At 39.0% G+C, this 15,180-nt stretch overlaps 1 protein-coding gene across 1 annotated transcript in view; it reads left to right on the top strand.

Moving 5' to 3' along the window:
* The first annotated feature begins 387 nt into the window (after positions 1 to 387).
* The window catches only part of slc4a2b (solute carrier family 4 member 2b), a 54,046-nt gene continuing 39,253 nt past the window's right edge, over positions 388 to 15,180 (top strand). The window contains exons 1-2 of the mRNA XM_082546871.1: positions 388 to 475; positions 561 to 724. The gene's annotated coding sequence lies outside the window, so the exon portion shown is untranslated. The remainder of the gene's footprint in view (positions 476 to 560; positions 725 to 15,180) is intronic.

Below are 15,180 nucleotides of genomic sequence, written 5' to 3'. Positions count from 1 at the left end.
TAGAAATATAAGAAACAGAAAACCTTTTATTGTTTTTAATGTTTATTTTCCCACGTACATTTATTTATATTAACGTCATAAGCATCATAACGGAACGACGCCGTCACAGGCCTTCTGAAATGTGATTTATAGTTCACGCAGGCGCAGCAACTTCTGTTTGAAGAAAACGGCGACAGCTGCCAAAAGTTACCTAGATTAAACCGGAATTAGATTGGTGTAACTTCAAAATAAAGGTGCACGATGCAGTATAGAAACAATCAAGTCCTTTGTCTCACTGCAGTGTCACGTTTTTGATTATTTTTCTTGCTTTAAGCTTCAAGATGTCATGCATCTAACGTGACCGTGGCAAATGCACGAATTTGGTGCGAAATTGTTTTAAGTTGAAAGTCTAGCCGGAAGTTGAAATGCTTTTATTTCTGGAGTGTTGACACCGGCTTGAGCACACGTAGAGTTTGGGGTCGAGTACCAGGAACCGGTAAGTAATTAAGCTGTAATCTGTGTGTGAGTGAGCGCTTCACACGACTTTAGCTTTATGAAAAAGCATCTTTTTTTTCGCTCAGAGCGGCGTAATTTTGAAGTCAGTTAACGGGTTTCGACCGACGTCTTGTTCTGCTGTGTAGTGAAGAAGCGGAGCTGACAGCCAGTCAACTGCCACACATGCAGTCAAGTGTCCGTTACCTCCGCCGGTGGATGACTTAGCTTTGTTTCCCAGCTTGTTAACCAGGTAATGTGAAAAAACAAAGAGGAAGGGGGGAAAGTGGTAGAAATGTGGTCGGACTGAGAGTTTTTGTTGATGTCGTGGGAGTTCCTCATCCCATAGACTAGTGCTTTTCACCTCCTGACCAAAGCCACGCTGGTGATTTTGTTTTAAGAGCTAGGATGTTGTTTCACGTTGTGTCATCAGGAAGGACAGACGGCTTTAAACACAGCAGTGAAGGGAGTGGACGTGTGGTCGGTCTTATTTATTCATTCATTCATTCATTCATTCACTCACTGGATCAACAGGAGCATTATTGTCTCTCAGGTCATAAGGGGAATAGTTAATCCAGATGTCGTCAGTCTGGTTATCTTCCTGTTAATACATTAATCAGTTATTAAACGAGGCATGCCAGCACTGGTTAGGAGCTGTAACAAGCCGTTTCATCCTATTTTGGTTATTTGTTGTGTTAATCATACACCCAAAAGTTATAAAGTTACAGACTACAACGGTTCTTTCTTTTTTTTAAAAACATGATTACAGCTGTAAAATGACTGCTGTGTGAATTTAAAATACCACTGAAGAAGCTTTTTATTCCTTTTTAAAAAAAATGATGTTTAATATATGCACACATGTTGTTTTGCTCTCCTCTGATCTCCAGGGGTCTCTCTGTCTGCCCATCTGCCAGCTTATTCATTCTTTTGTAACACTGAACACTAAGTGTCTCTGTTCTGCCTCTTATAATAATGGTTTTTAGTTAGGGTGGAGGAGAACATTCTGTAATAAAGACAAATTGTCAGTTAGAGTAAAAAGAAAAACACATAGTCAGTTAAAAAAAAAAGATAATACTGTAAGGACAGTAAGAGGGAGATATATTTAAAAAAAAAAGATGGAGAGGAGAGGAGATAACAGCAGGTTTAAAAAAAACCAAACATTGTTTTTAGAAGTGGTTTGGAGCAAGTTGTAGATTTTGCTTTATCTTCTCAGGAAGGTCACTCCAAAGCTGAGATTCCTGATGACGAAAGCACGGTCAATCGGTTTTATCATTCTGTTACATATGCATATAAATTTATAGATAAAGGTTCAAAAGAAACATCAAGACTTAATGTTTAGGAGGGAAAAAAAGTTTAATATTAAATTTTATTTTCTTTTTTTTTTCTTTTTGCCCCCACGTGGCGTGGAGCTTTGGGAACATGACCGTGAACGCACATAGGATAAGACATATTCTCAATACACACTCTGTAGACATTTTATTAGGTACACCTTGCTAATACTGGGTGTGCCCCTTCAGAATCACCTTAATGCTTCATGGCATAGATTCAACGAGGTGCTGGAAACTTTCCTCAGAGATTTTGGTCCATGTTGACTTGGTAGCATTACACAATTGCTGCAGACATGACAATATGAATATCCTGTTCCACCACATTCCGAAGGTGCTCTGTTTGACTGAGATTTGGTCACCGTGGAGCCCATTTCAGTACAGTGAACTTATTTTCATGTTCAGGAAACCAGTTGGGGTGATTTGAGCTTTGTGACCTTGTGTGTTGTCATGCTGGAAGCAGACATCAGAAGATGAACAATCTGTGGTTGGCAACAATACTCAAGAAGGCTGTGGTGTCTAAACAGGCTCAGTTAGTGCTAAGTGACGCAAAGGTGGCCAATAAAAGTATCCCCCCCACACCATTGCACTAGAAGCCTGAAACCTTGATACTTGCCAGGATGGATGCTTGAAATAAATTCAGATTCCACAATCTGAATGAGATCAAGGCAATATGCAAGATCAGTTAAACTTTGCTTTTCTACAGTAAGAGTCTGTTGTGGCCAGTGCCATCCTCCATGCCCCTGCATCCTAGGGCCACAGGTTGAAGGTCACAGAGGCCAACAGACTCAATAAACTGATCCCGAAGGCCAGTAATGTGTGGGGATGAAGCTGGAGTCTCTAAAAGTGGTGTCAGAGAGGCAGATGTTAGCCAAGAGATGGGCAAATGCTAGACGATACCTCCTGGCCAGTCATAGGAGCACGTCCAGTGAGAGCCTGAGATTACCAAAATGCAGCATTGAACGACACCGGAAATCATTCCTGCCTCTGGCTATCTCTCTGTACAGTTCCTCCATCTAAAGTACAAGTACACACTGCAATAGTTGCACTTAAATCTGCACATCCTCTGCAGAGAGAATAACAAAGTACAGTATGATAAGAGTTATCCAGCCTTAGTGAGTCTGTGTGAACTGTGAACTGTAGCCTCAGTTTCCTGTTCTTAGCTGACAGGAGAGGCATTGAGTGGGTGCTGCCAAGGTTTGGCATGTTGTGCATTCAGATATGCTCTTCTGCATCCCTTGGTTGTAACGAGTGTTTGAGTTTGTTGATTTCAGAAGCTCTACTAAGCATTTTTGCTCAGAACTTCCACTTACTGGATAGTTCCTCTTCTGACAAGTCTCTGTAAACTCTAAAGATGGGTGTGTGGGGAAAATCTCAGCCGATCAGCAGTTTCTTGGGTATTCTCTTTAGACACCACAGCAAGAAATTACTGAATGATTTCTGAAGTTATTACACAACATGGCGGCAAATGGCCATGTCCCACTTTTGAAATTTGGCCTGTGCCAATGTTCAAATGAACAGTTTTGTTTAATTTAGCTTGTTAAGCAAGTCTGTTCAAGAAAATGTATATCTTTGTTGTTTTAAAAAAGACAAACTGCTCTAAAAGTTTTACATTGATTTGAGGCAACAGATACCCCGCCCCTGCAGTCAAGTTCTGGCTAGAGCCAAAAGGAAATCAGCAGGTAATAAAATAATTTCTGTAATCAGTTTTGTTAACTGGGATTTAATTTACTTAAGAATAACAGACATCTAGGCTTATCAGATTATGAGAAATGACAGAAAAATGGCATATTTCTTCCAAATAAGACAGCATAGAAAAGCATTAATGCGTATCATTTGATGCTGTAGCCTGTAAGAAACATCTACCGTTTCTGTAAATGGCTCTCATGCGGTGGTTGCACATGACAAGAAGAGAAATGTTGAATGGCGCTTTGTCATTAGACGTGAGGTTATGTTGCCTTAGACTAATTACTGGAACGTAGCATTATTTATGTTGTAGTGCCACTTGTGAGTTTCCTGCTGCGGCAGAGCATGTGATGCAAAAGAGGTCTGAATCTGATTTTATCTGGGGAAACAAAGACACAGGAGGGCTCGGTTACAAGTAACATAGTTTTGTTTTTTTTGTGGAAAAAACAAAGGAAACAGTGATGCTCATATCCAGTGTTGGTCAAGTTACTTGAAAAAAGTAATCACTAACTAATTACCGATTACTTCCCCAAAAAAGTAATCCTGTTACTTTACTGATTACTTATTTTCAAAAGTAATTAATTACTTAGTTACTGATTACTTTTTAAAAACATGATTTACAACCTGAATAGGTGATAAAGCGATAGATCTTTCAGCCCAATTCTACTTTTTCTGCATAATCTATCATACAAAATGTAATCAAATGGAAAAGTCTCTTTTTAAAACTTGTTTTATTAGTTTTAACCTTTTAACTTTATGCATCAAGCAAAATTTTAATTATATGCAACATTCTCTGACTTGAAGAAATTTGTTTAACATTTAAACTTATTTTCTGCACATTCCAGCACATAAATTTTTTTTTGTGTGTGTTTACACTCAGTCTTTCAAATAGATGTAAGTAAAACACAGCAGAAAATAAATAAAGTCAAAGACTCAGCGGTCCTGTTGCTCTATTTTCACCTGTAAAGCAGGAGTAGGGTAGGCGGAGGTTTACCCTGGTGCAGGTGTGCCACAGCGGTCAGTTGAAGAATCTGCGAGTTTCTGAGTTTCCCATTACGTCGTTGCGCACTCGGTGCTTGCTTGGAAGTTTAGGGGGGGGTTTCACTGTAAAAAGAAGTTTTCTTCCCACGCACAACGGACACTAATGTTTTTGTCACTTTTTATGGAATCAAACTCAAAGTAAGGTCAGTACTTCCACGCTTTAAACGCTGCACGCTCATACTCTCTCCCACAATCGATATGTGATCCATTGTTGATCTGCACACAGCTGTTGTCACAAACGTTGCACTCGCTTACGTCACCGTCATGAGACGTACTCGCAAAAAAATCACGGTTTTAGTAACGCAGTAATGCAGCGTTCCTATGGGAAAGTAACGGTAATCTAATTACTGTTTTTGCAATAGTAATCCCTTACTTTACTCGTTACCTGAAAAAAGTAATCGGATTACAGTAACGCATTCTCTGATATCTGAGGTTACGGTAAATACAAACTTAACTTGCTTTTAAAGTGGACCTGTACCTATTACTATGCTCTTCCTTATTTTCTGTCATACATGCAGGGTGTTACAATAGTGCATGCATGTATTAAATATTAAAAACTTTGTGCTTTATGTCTAGTTTAAAACACTTTTGTCTACTTTTGCCTCGTTATGATGTCACAGAAAGTGGATATTCCTTATATGGTCATCTCAAGTACAAGGCTCTGGCTCCAAGCAAAAAAGCCACATCCATCTGCTGTTTAAACCTCAAGTTTGTGAGGGGCAGCCAATCAGAAGAAAGCTAAAATAGCTTGTTTCAGAGAGTGGATGAACAGCGGATTATTGTGGATTGTGACTAATGCAAAACTACTCTAGCAAAGTCTAAGGAGGCAAAAATGGGCAACATCCCTTTTTAAATTCACTGTCAGTAAAGCGTTGCAACAGAAACTAATGAGGAAAAATCCATTTTGGCTTGTTTTGTTTCTGGTTTCCACAGATTATGTTGCAGAAAATAAGATAATTTATGCAAGAAAAAAGAGAAAGAAACCCCATCTTAGTCTATCATCTGTTTGGATTCATAAATGGATAGGTGTAATTTCAAGTGAATTAATAACTCATGATTATTTGCACCATTTGAAATCCCCATCTTGGAAACCAGGACCGTGTATTTTGTCTAATGGATGTAAGGACACATGTCCTCTGGCAGGATGGAGGAAGGATGTCTCTTCTGCTGACTCACCAGTATAATCTCTGTGCACTGCAGGTTATTTGAGGAGATATTTTTATTTTGATGCAAGGCCAATACACTGGCTAAACTGATTATCGTTTCCAATAATTAAGTTTAAGTGATATAAACCACAGTGATGCTTTTTTCCCCCTTATAACTGTTCAAAACCTGAGGGCTAGATGGAGGAATGTGAAATGTTTGTCTTGGTCAATCTGAACTTATTTGATCTTTGAGAAAGAAAAAAATAAATAAATAAAATTCCCGAGTCCTTCGATGTCCTTTTGTCCCATAAAGCTCTGCAATGCTTGAACACTTATCAGTGTGATCAGTCTCAGCTTTTATTTGTTTTCCTTTGCTTCTGTGAAATATGTCGAACAGACTTATTGCGAGCTGGTTTGACAACAGCAGCGTGTTGTGCTTTAGAGGAAAGGGGGGAAAAAATGCTGAAGGATAAATATTTGAGCAGAGCGTCTCCACATTCCTTTTGTGAATTGCTTGGTCATGCAGAAGGGGAGGAAGGAAAAGTGGGGGGGATGAGCTGAACGTTTTTATCAGAGCATGGCAGACACTGGATATCTGCTCTGATGCTGATTTGTAAGGAGTGAAAAATGTAGATATTAGTGAATCAGAAGGATGATCTTTAATGTCTAACTTCACACTTTTGCAAATTAGTTAATATGAACACACTGTTTTAATCTCCTAGGATCTGGCGTCCAAATATGGGGACATCACATTTGGGGTTGTCTAGACCACAATACTAAATTTTGCTCTTGCAAATTGCTTTCAAATGAGCCATATTGCTCAAAGGCGCACAATTGTTGTTTCTTATTTTGTTTTTGTAAATAAAGAGTTTTGCACATCATTACTCAATTGTGACTTTATAGTGTTCGATAGAACACTATAAAGTCACAATGGGAAAGAGAAATAAAAAAATGCATGCCATAAAGAGTTTGGGTCTTAGGAGGTTAACTAGAGTTGTCAGGTTATGTGTTGAAGTTCTCTAACCCACCACCATCAGTGCTACGCCTGATGATTCAGGATAGTATACCAAATGTTTATAATTAATTTTCTATAAAATCATGATCATAACTAATTTGGTCAGTAACAAGCTTGAGATCATTTAACGCAATTATTTACAGATTCTGGAGAAACTGCGTATTTATTATACATAAACAAGTTATCTTCTCAGTTAAACTGCTTTCCACTGTATGGAGGGCAGTTCAACTGAAAAACCTGAATGAATAAATAAATAGCTTAGTGAACTGAACAGCCACAAATGGATGCCAATGTGAATATGGATTTTCAGACTGCAGCAACGATAAAAGAAAAGGATGTGGCACTGTAATTATTTTATCTTGATTTTCTTGTGTTGGGCATCAGTCACACGGGCCTAGAGACTGGTTGGCGATCCCTTGCACAAACTCAGGTCATTGGTTTAAAAAAAAGGGACAATTTGTAATTAAAATAATAGTCATAACAAAAATGATAATTGCACAGTCCCAATCTAATAAGCCAAGTAGGGTAGTGGAGCTTTTCAGCCACTGCACCTCACATGTAAATATTTTGTAGAGTTGATTTAATGGAGGCAGACACCTAAACAAGGTAGATAAAATGACAAAAATCTCACATCTTTGCCTCAAAAAGAAACAAGCTCATTGATGGACTTAGCTTATTTTGGTTTTCATGTGACGTATGACCCTGAAGGTAAGCGCGTCATGGACTAAAGTAAAACAGTATGTTGGATGTGCCACGCAATGCTCAATTACATGGGTGGGAACTAGTGTGTTAGCGCAGTTTGCTCGTTAACGTGTTGGCCGTCCAGCCCCACGCACGGGGCGATCCGCGGTAGCTCGTTAACGGAGATTTGCCGTGTTGTGGCGTTAACGTCATTTCAACGAGATTAACGCTGACAGCACTAGTGGGAACACAACGAATATGACTGCACATTTACTCCGACGCCATCCTAGTGCAAAGACAAGTGGAAGCAGACAAAAACAACAAGCACAGATGCTACAAACTTTACCCGAGTCATTTAGACAGCCGTTAGCATATGATTCTCCTTATGGGGACCTGATATGTTTAATATGCTGCTGAGAGTATAGCCCAGAAGAAGCGTATAGTATAGCTTTTATTTTGGAAAGAGCCATTTCTCTGTAATAAACTCTTTTCCAAAGATGAGTGATTCCTCAATCAGATTTATGTTTTTATTACTTTGTTGTTTCAGCAACATTAAATTTAAAAACTGTACTTTTGAGTTAAAATATATATTTATAATTTTAATAAATGACAAATTAAACGGGCATGAACATTTTTTTTTTTTTTTTTTTTTTTTGTATCAAAAAAAATCGAACCTTGACACTAGGGCTGCCACAAGCGATTATTTTGATAGTCGACTAGTCACCGATTATTTTTGCGATTAGTCGACTAATCAGATCATCATCCATTGGACGTAAAACGTACAGCTTATTGCACCAGCAGCATCTGCTCTTATATAACTATCATTAGCTTACAGCTTTAAGTGTTTAAGGTCTGTGCTAACTAAAAATAAAGACAAGATGGTAGTTTATTAAATTTTAATGAAATTTGCAGATTGGTTCAGTGAAGTTTAATAAACTCCTTGCTATCTAAAATATAACAGGACACTGGAGTAAATTCTGGAGCATCTCACACTTCTGATAATCAGCTGTCTGCTTGACGTTTATTCAGCTGTGTAAAAACTATAACTTTAATCTCAGCCAAACTGATTTACTCAGGAACAAATAAAATACTAAAAAAAGCCAAACAATAACATTGTTAAGTTATCTAAGTGACTTATATATATTTAACCTGAGTAGCGAAAGACGGCGGTGGGTTTGAAAACGATTTGCCGGGAGTCCGGTGTTCTCACGGCTCTAGTTAGCCTTGCCCCCGCCTAGCTAACGAGCTAGTGGGTAACAGACGTCTCCGAAAACGTCGGAGCGCTTTTGAAAATATTTGGTGTCTTGATAAACTGAGCAGATATTTGAGGTTTACACAGCTACATTCTCGCCTGAAAATATGTTAAACGTTTATTTTGTAACCCAGAAAGAATAATAAGAGTAAAATTAAAACTAGCTAGCTGCCGCCATTGTTGGAAACTGAGCTGGGCTGCGCTATGAATTCTGGGACACAGTTTCTTCTTCTTCTTCGGGGTTTAACGGCAGCTGGCATCCTTGTACATGCAGTGCTGCCATCTTCTGTTTCAGTCCGTTATTACACTCTTAAATCCTACTACTTATTCCTGCGTCTTTTGGGATCTTACAAAGCTTCAAATGACGCGTCGACTATTAAATCAGTCGTCGACGATTTTGATAGTCGACGTAATCGTGACTAGTCGACTAATCGTGGCAGCCCTACTTGACACCAAAGTATCGAACCGAACAGTGAATTTTGTGTATCGTTGCACCCCTAACATTCTGCTACATGTTATGCTGAGAGTGCAATAAGCAATAAAAAGAGAAGCTGGACAAACTGAGTATTATATCCTCTCTGCATTATCCCAAACCCATTTTTCTGCATTATGTTTTTTTGGTAATAATCTATCACGGGTTTGTAGCTCTTCATGTTTGTTTTACCTTCCCCTTGCAGATAAACAAGCATGCTGCTTTTTCCATAAACATATTAATCCTGAAAAATGTATCTGAACCTAAACATTGTTATTTTTGTCTTGTTTATTATCTGGAACCATGACGTTGGCTTGCTTGGCTGTTGCTCAGCTGTTGCTCGGCTCTATCCTGCTATTTTGCATTTAATTATCATTATGTGATTTGGCTGTAGACGTTGGAATGTGCATTGTTAGGCCTGCTGTCCTGTTACATTAAAGCTCATTAAGTTGTCTGCAGATTGTAGTTTATTGGGAGCATCTAAACCAGACTAAATATGATCTGGTTTGACATCCTTTCTGTTCCTCTTGGATCAATCTTTGCCTTCATCATCCTTTCCCAAGCAAACACAAGTTCAAATTTCATTCATTTTCTCAGTCTGGCAAAGGTTTCCCAAGTTGTGTTGCCAGCCACACAAACGTAATCACATTACGTTGTTTCCCAAGAAATGAATAAATGGCTGACTTGTATTTGGCATAGTGTGAGATCTCTTTTAGGGCTTTGTTTTGGGTCTGGGAGTCCAGGGGATATTTTATTCCCGCGCCTTTCTAAGTCTCAGGACAATAAGTGGTTATTCTAAGTGCACCGGGTCACAGCTTCACAATTGCTGTTTTTCTGCAACCTGAGCAGCCCTTGATGCAATTTTGAGAAGGAGAACCACACCCTAAGACTACTGGAGCTGGATAGGACCGGTCTCGGGGGGCTCCAACTCGTCTTTTCTCCATTATTACACTGTGTGCTTCCCCCCCCCCCCCCCCCCTTTTATATTACTATGTGTAATCCAGCATTGTAATTACATTGCTGCAGACAAGGTGCTTTATCTCAGTATTCACTGAAGTAGAATACGAGAGAACCTTCACTGTGCTAGCTCAGTGGTTTTATTACAATCTGATATGGGTACTTTGAGACCAATACCACAATTGCTGTTGGAGGCTGTCAATATCTTTTTAATAACAGAGGATGAAATGGGTGGATAATATGAATACTACCCTTTGGCTCTTTATGGCTTTTTTAACATTTTTATTGTTTTTACTTTTTAAGCTCGTTGTTGTGATTTTCAAGCTTGTGACTGGTTGTTTTGGCTAACCACTGACTCCTTACAAACTAATATCTAGATATAAGATGAAAACATAGACACGTATTTTACTTTGTATGTTTATTAGAGGCTTGCTACTTCCTGTTGACTGTTTTTTTTTTTTTTTTTTTTTTTTTTTTTTTTTTTAAGGAGGAGGACAAAGAGTGGAAGCTTTTGTTAATACATCTCTTTTATCTCTATAAACGGGGAATAAAGGTCAAACAAGGATTAAAAAAAAAAAAAAGACCTATTTCATGTTGATTGAATGCATTGTTCAGTTTCCATGCCTCCTATTTATAGCAGACACATTAAGTCTTTGCAGCCTTTTCTAACTTGCTGAGTCTTGGGTTGTTTCGGTTTTGTGGACACTGATATTCTTCAAGTAGAGCGAAGACTTGCGTCTGTTTTAGCCTGCCGCTGTGTCTCGTATACCCTAAGCCTTTCTGAGGTATGTGAATGCTTGAGAGATGATTGGGTTCTCTTTTCTGGAGGTGAGGACGATAGACTGGCTGGGACTCAGCAGTCTCTGAAATCTCTCGTCACTCCAAAGACAGGTGCTGTTTCAGCTGTAAGCACAGCCATTTTCTGCCTGAACCCTCTGATGGGAATTTGATATAAGATGTGCATAGATTGACTGAGAGCAGCTGTTCGCTGTGTTAGACTGGAGCTCTTCCAGTGACTTTGTGCGCATAACAAGCATAGTCATGCTGAAGTCTCTAGACCGTGCCAAACCCTGAGTGAAGCTGGTGTGGCCACTGGGCTGTGAAGAGATGTCTGCATGTTACAAAACTCAGGAGTTGGCGGGGTCACTTCTAAACTGCTGAGCTATTTTAGGCTAAAACACTCGGAGGCAACTGAGTGAACGCTATCAACACACCAGTGCCAAATCGCCATAGAGATCCACAGGCAGGGCAGCTGTCAGAGGTATACAGCTTCATCGAGGTCAGTCTGCATTAGAAGGCAGCACAAGGGGTCTGACTGCTGTAGTGAACCTCTGTGTTAATGCATAGTCTTTGCAAGTCCAGCCTCAGCTGCATCACTTCAGTGTGTTTGTGTGTTTTTATGACTAAGAATATTGCCTTGTGTTAAACTTGAGTGGAGAAAAGAATTACAGGAAGCTGAGGGGAGTTTTCCGAAATGCGTTAACACTAACACTGCGTTAAGGCAGCTTGTTGTCGTGCAAGAATTCTCGTCAAATGTCATTTTTGTGTTTGCTTTCATGTTTCGACCGAAGTACAGATTTCTTTATTTAGTCCAGCTTTTGGGCCAAATCTGGCTCGGTATATTAACCTAACATTAACTTGACATATTCTGTGCAGGTTGGTGATGTGATGTAAGCTTCTCATTTGGTGGTTGCGGTTAAGAAATGACTACCTGTTGTCAATGTGTGTATGAAGTTGCACCTTTTTAGAGCTGGCCACAGTGGATAATGCTATTATTATTGAGGAAAGCCCCAGACTTTGAAGTGGCTTTAATTTTAGCTTTTTTCCCCGCAAGATATGCATGTGACTCTGCAGTGAGCTTACATCCCCGGAGACAAACAACTATACCTCTCTCACACACACACACCCTCCGACTTCTGCTGGCGTTTGGTTTTTCTTTAGCCCTTAGGCTGATATAAGCTTTTGTGGAATGCAGTGCTTGATTATTTGGCGAATGGATAAGCAACTTGTTTAGATCACAGGATTGTTCTTTGCTCGCTGCAAAACACAATTAATGTGGCGGCTTTTGTGACTTTAGGTGGGATTAATTGTGTAATGGTGTTGATTCTTCCATAACATGAGAGGATTTTTTTTTTTTCCATTGCCAACTATGCTGCAAAGCTGCGGCAGGCCAGGGGATAAAATAAAATAATACTTGTTTATTAATTTCAGCACCCACTGTTTACATGTTTAGATGAAAGCTATTACCCTTTAATAATTAAAGAAGAAAAGAAGAGCTGCGTGGCTGATCTGACGGGCGCTCTTTAGTGAAGCAGGTAGATGTTTAAAGAACAACATTTCAACATCTCATTTCTTTCTATTTTGCTTCCAAGGAGTATTTTGCTTTCTATTTTGCTTCCAGAGTTTCCTGTAATCATTAAGCTGACTTTAGCAGTAGACTCTGAAGGCTTAAAAAAAAAAAAAAAAATTCCTTGCTCATTTACTCATTTTCAGTTCAGTCTTTGTAGCTGACTATTTGTATAGGAAGTGTTTTATTTATTTATTTTAGTATTTATTTATCTTTTTCTAAAGCCACTTAACACAGACCTATGACTCATTCAAGCATATAAAAGGCACCTGACTCAAGGGATGAATCAGTGTTGTGTCTACACACAAAAGTCAATTTAGATACAATTGTTTTGAATTGTATCTAAATTGTATCTTCAGGCACGGTCACAGTTGTTCCCACTTCTTTAGGTGATTCTATGAAAAATGCCAAAGATAACAGTTTTCGAGACATAAAACAGTGTTTTTTCCATCAGGAAAGTGAAGAGACGACACAGGAGCTGAGAGATGCTTCTGGCCCTTCAGTTGGACGCGTCATTAGAAATGTTCACAGTGGAACGGTGCCTGTCAAAAAGCCATTCTTAAGGAAGGGAAGTGGGGAGGTTGAAGTAGTTGGTTAGCCAGTTATACATGAACTGGACTGAAAATGAACTGAACAAAACTGCATCCAATCATTGCACCTTTTTCTCATTTGCCTAGTAAAATCTAAAGAAATGAGGGGTGGCTTAACACATTCTCACAGTTCTGTAATAATTATTGTTATGCAGATATAACCATAGGGAACAACTAAAGCACTCTGTCTTCGCGTAAAACAACGTTTTAAATATATTTTTCAAACAAAATAAAGAAAGAGACAATGTGTTTTCAGCAGGGTCTGAAAACCAGGTGTGGGTGGCGAAGTAGAAACACCTGTAGTAAATAACCTGTTAGAAATAAAAGCAGAAGTTTCATAGCCCAAATGAGAAGATGATAAACGATAACAAGAAAATAATCTGTCCAGTTCATGTCCCTCACAAATCCCCCTGTCATGTTCTTTGCCATCTTTGGTCACCTGTTAAGTTTGTGTCACATGACTTTGTTTCACCCTTTTTAGGTTGAGAAAGAGATTTGTCATGGATATTTTGAGAACAAATACATGGGAAGCACTGTGTGCAAACCTCATGTGACTTTGATGCTTGAAAAACTGGAGAACCACAAAATATTCTTGTATGGTTTGACCGTTTACTGGGTCGACCAATTAAGAAACACTTAATTTATTAATTTATGTTTTTATTTATGTTTAATATTTACAGTTTACAGTTACCTACAGTGCATCTGGAGGGTTTACACAGTTTGTCATAAAGTGCATTCAATTCTTTTATCATCTAATTACAATGAGAAGTTTTTCTTTATTTTAAAGGAGACAGTTTGTTGTGAAACTTGGAGCTGAGCTCAGGTGAAACCTACCCTTATGAATGGCCCCTCAGATGCTAGATTAGACATGCAGTCGTTGTCCCCAGCAGTTGACGTCTACTGACTTTAGAAATCCCCTCATGTTTCCTCTCCAACTTTCACGAGTTTGACATTTGTGGTTTTGAAGTAAAGGTCTCTGCAACAATTTTTGGGTGGACTGTATTCAGATTTCCTTTACGATTACCTGTAATTGCTTTGGTGATTCCCCTCATGTTTCATTTAAAACATTAATCGGATATTAAACTGACTGGAAAAACAAACAGTATGTACACAGAGTGTACACCTACATTTGTTTTTCCCACCTTGGTTTGCTTATGCACAAAACATTAGTGTTAGTTAGCCGTAATATTGCCACAATTTCAGTGAGATAAAGGATGTGGGTCCAGGCAGATAATGAATATAGGATAGCAATGGTGTCTCAGCACGCAGCTGGACAACAAGTGAGAAAACATCATTAGTAACTTCCATGGTGCTTATTGGCTCATTGCTGGTCACTAATTACCCATAAGCCTTAGCTGTACTTTGTGTTGCCCATTGTAAACATGCTAGCATCCCCCAGCTTCATGCTAATATCAGTATGCAAACATGCCAGAAATATATTGGCTAATTTTGTTTTTATTAATTTAACCTTTCAGTTTAACATGTTAGGATCATGCACAGTATAAAAGACGAAATTAGCTACTCTTACGTCACCCACTGGTTAGTGAAGTCCCGTTAGGCTTGAGTTGAGCATTTTCGGCATTGCCATCATGAAAATGACAAGAAGATCTATGACAATGACAGCAGGGACATGAGCAGGTTCTGGATAATCCTCCGAGCAACTGAGTCCATAAACCCAGGAGGAAAGTGTTCACTGACATCACAGAGCAAGTGTTTTCCCAGAGACACAACCAAAAATCTTTTTGGCGAGGTCAGGCGTGTGCAGAGAAAGGGACAGTGGATGTTGAATATGGAGCTTTCAGCGTGAAAGAAAAGAAAGCCAGCAGAAGATTCATTGATGTAGTGGATGGGGTTCATGCAGAGGGTTTGTGTGACGGGAAGATGCTGAGGATGGGGCTAGATGGGGACAGATGATCTGCTGCGGTGAATCCTAAAGGGTTAGCATATTTAAGACACTTCTGCACTGTCTGTGAAAAAGCACAAAAACATAACCTGGAGGCTGGAGCCTGAGGATATATCTACAGTAACTCTTAAATAACACTTCAGCTGCTCAAAAGTATGTTTACCCTTCCTAACTTGCGTCTAATCATTGTTTTCTTTTTTTGGTGCGTGCCAATTATGGGTTATTTGAAATTTTAAGGTCTCTAAAATAAAAAAAGCATAACTAAATTGCAGAAAATCACTGTTTAGTTTTAGCT

Source organism: Aulonocara stuartgranti (genome assembly GCF_965226115.1).
Source record: "Aulonocara stuartgranti genome assembly, chromosome: 9".
In the NCBI taxonomy this organism is placed as follows: domain Eukaryota; kingdom Metazoa; phylum Chordata; class Actinopteri; order Cichliformes; family Cichlidae; genus Aulonocara; species Aulonocara stuartgranti.
The sequence above is the reverse complement of the archived record's forward strand: the minus strand, read 5'-3'. Positions and strand labels throughout refer to the sequence as shown.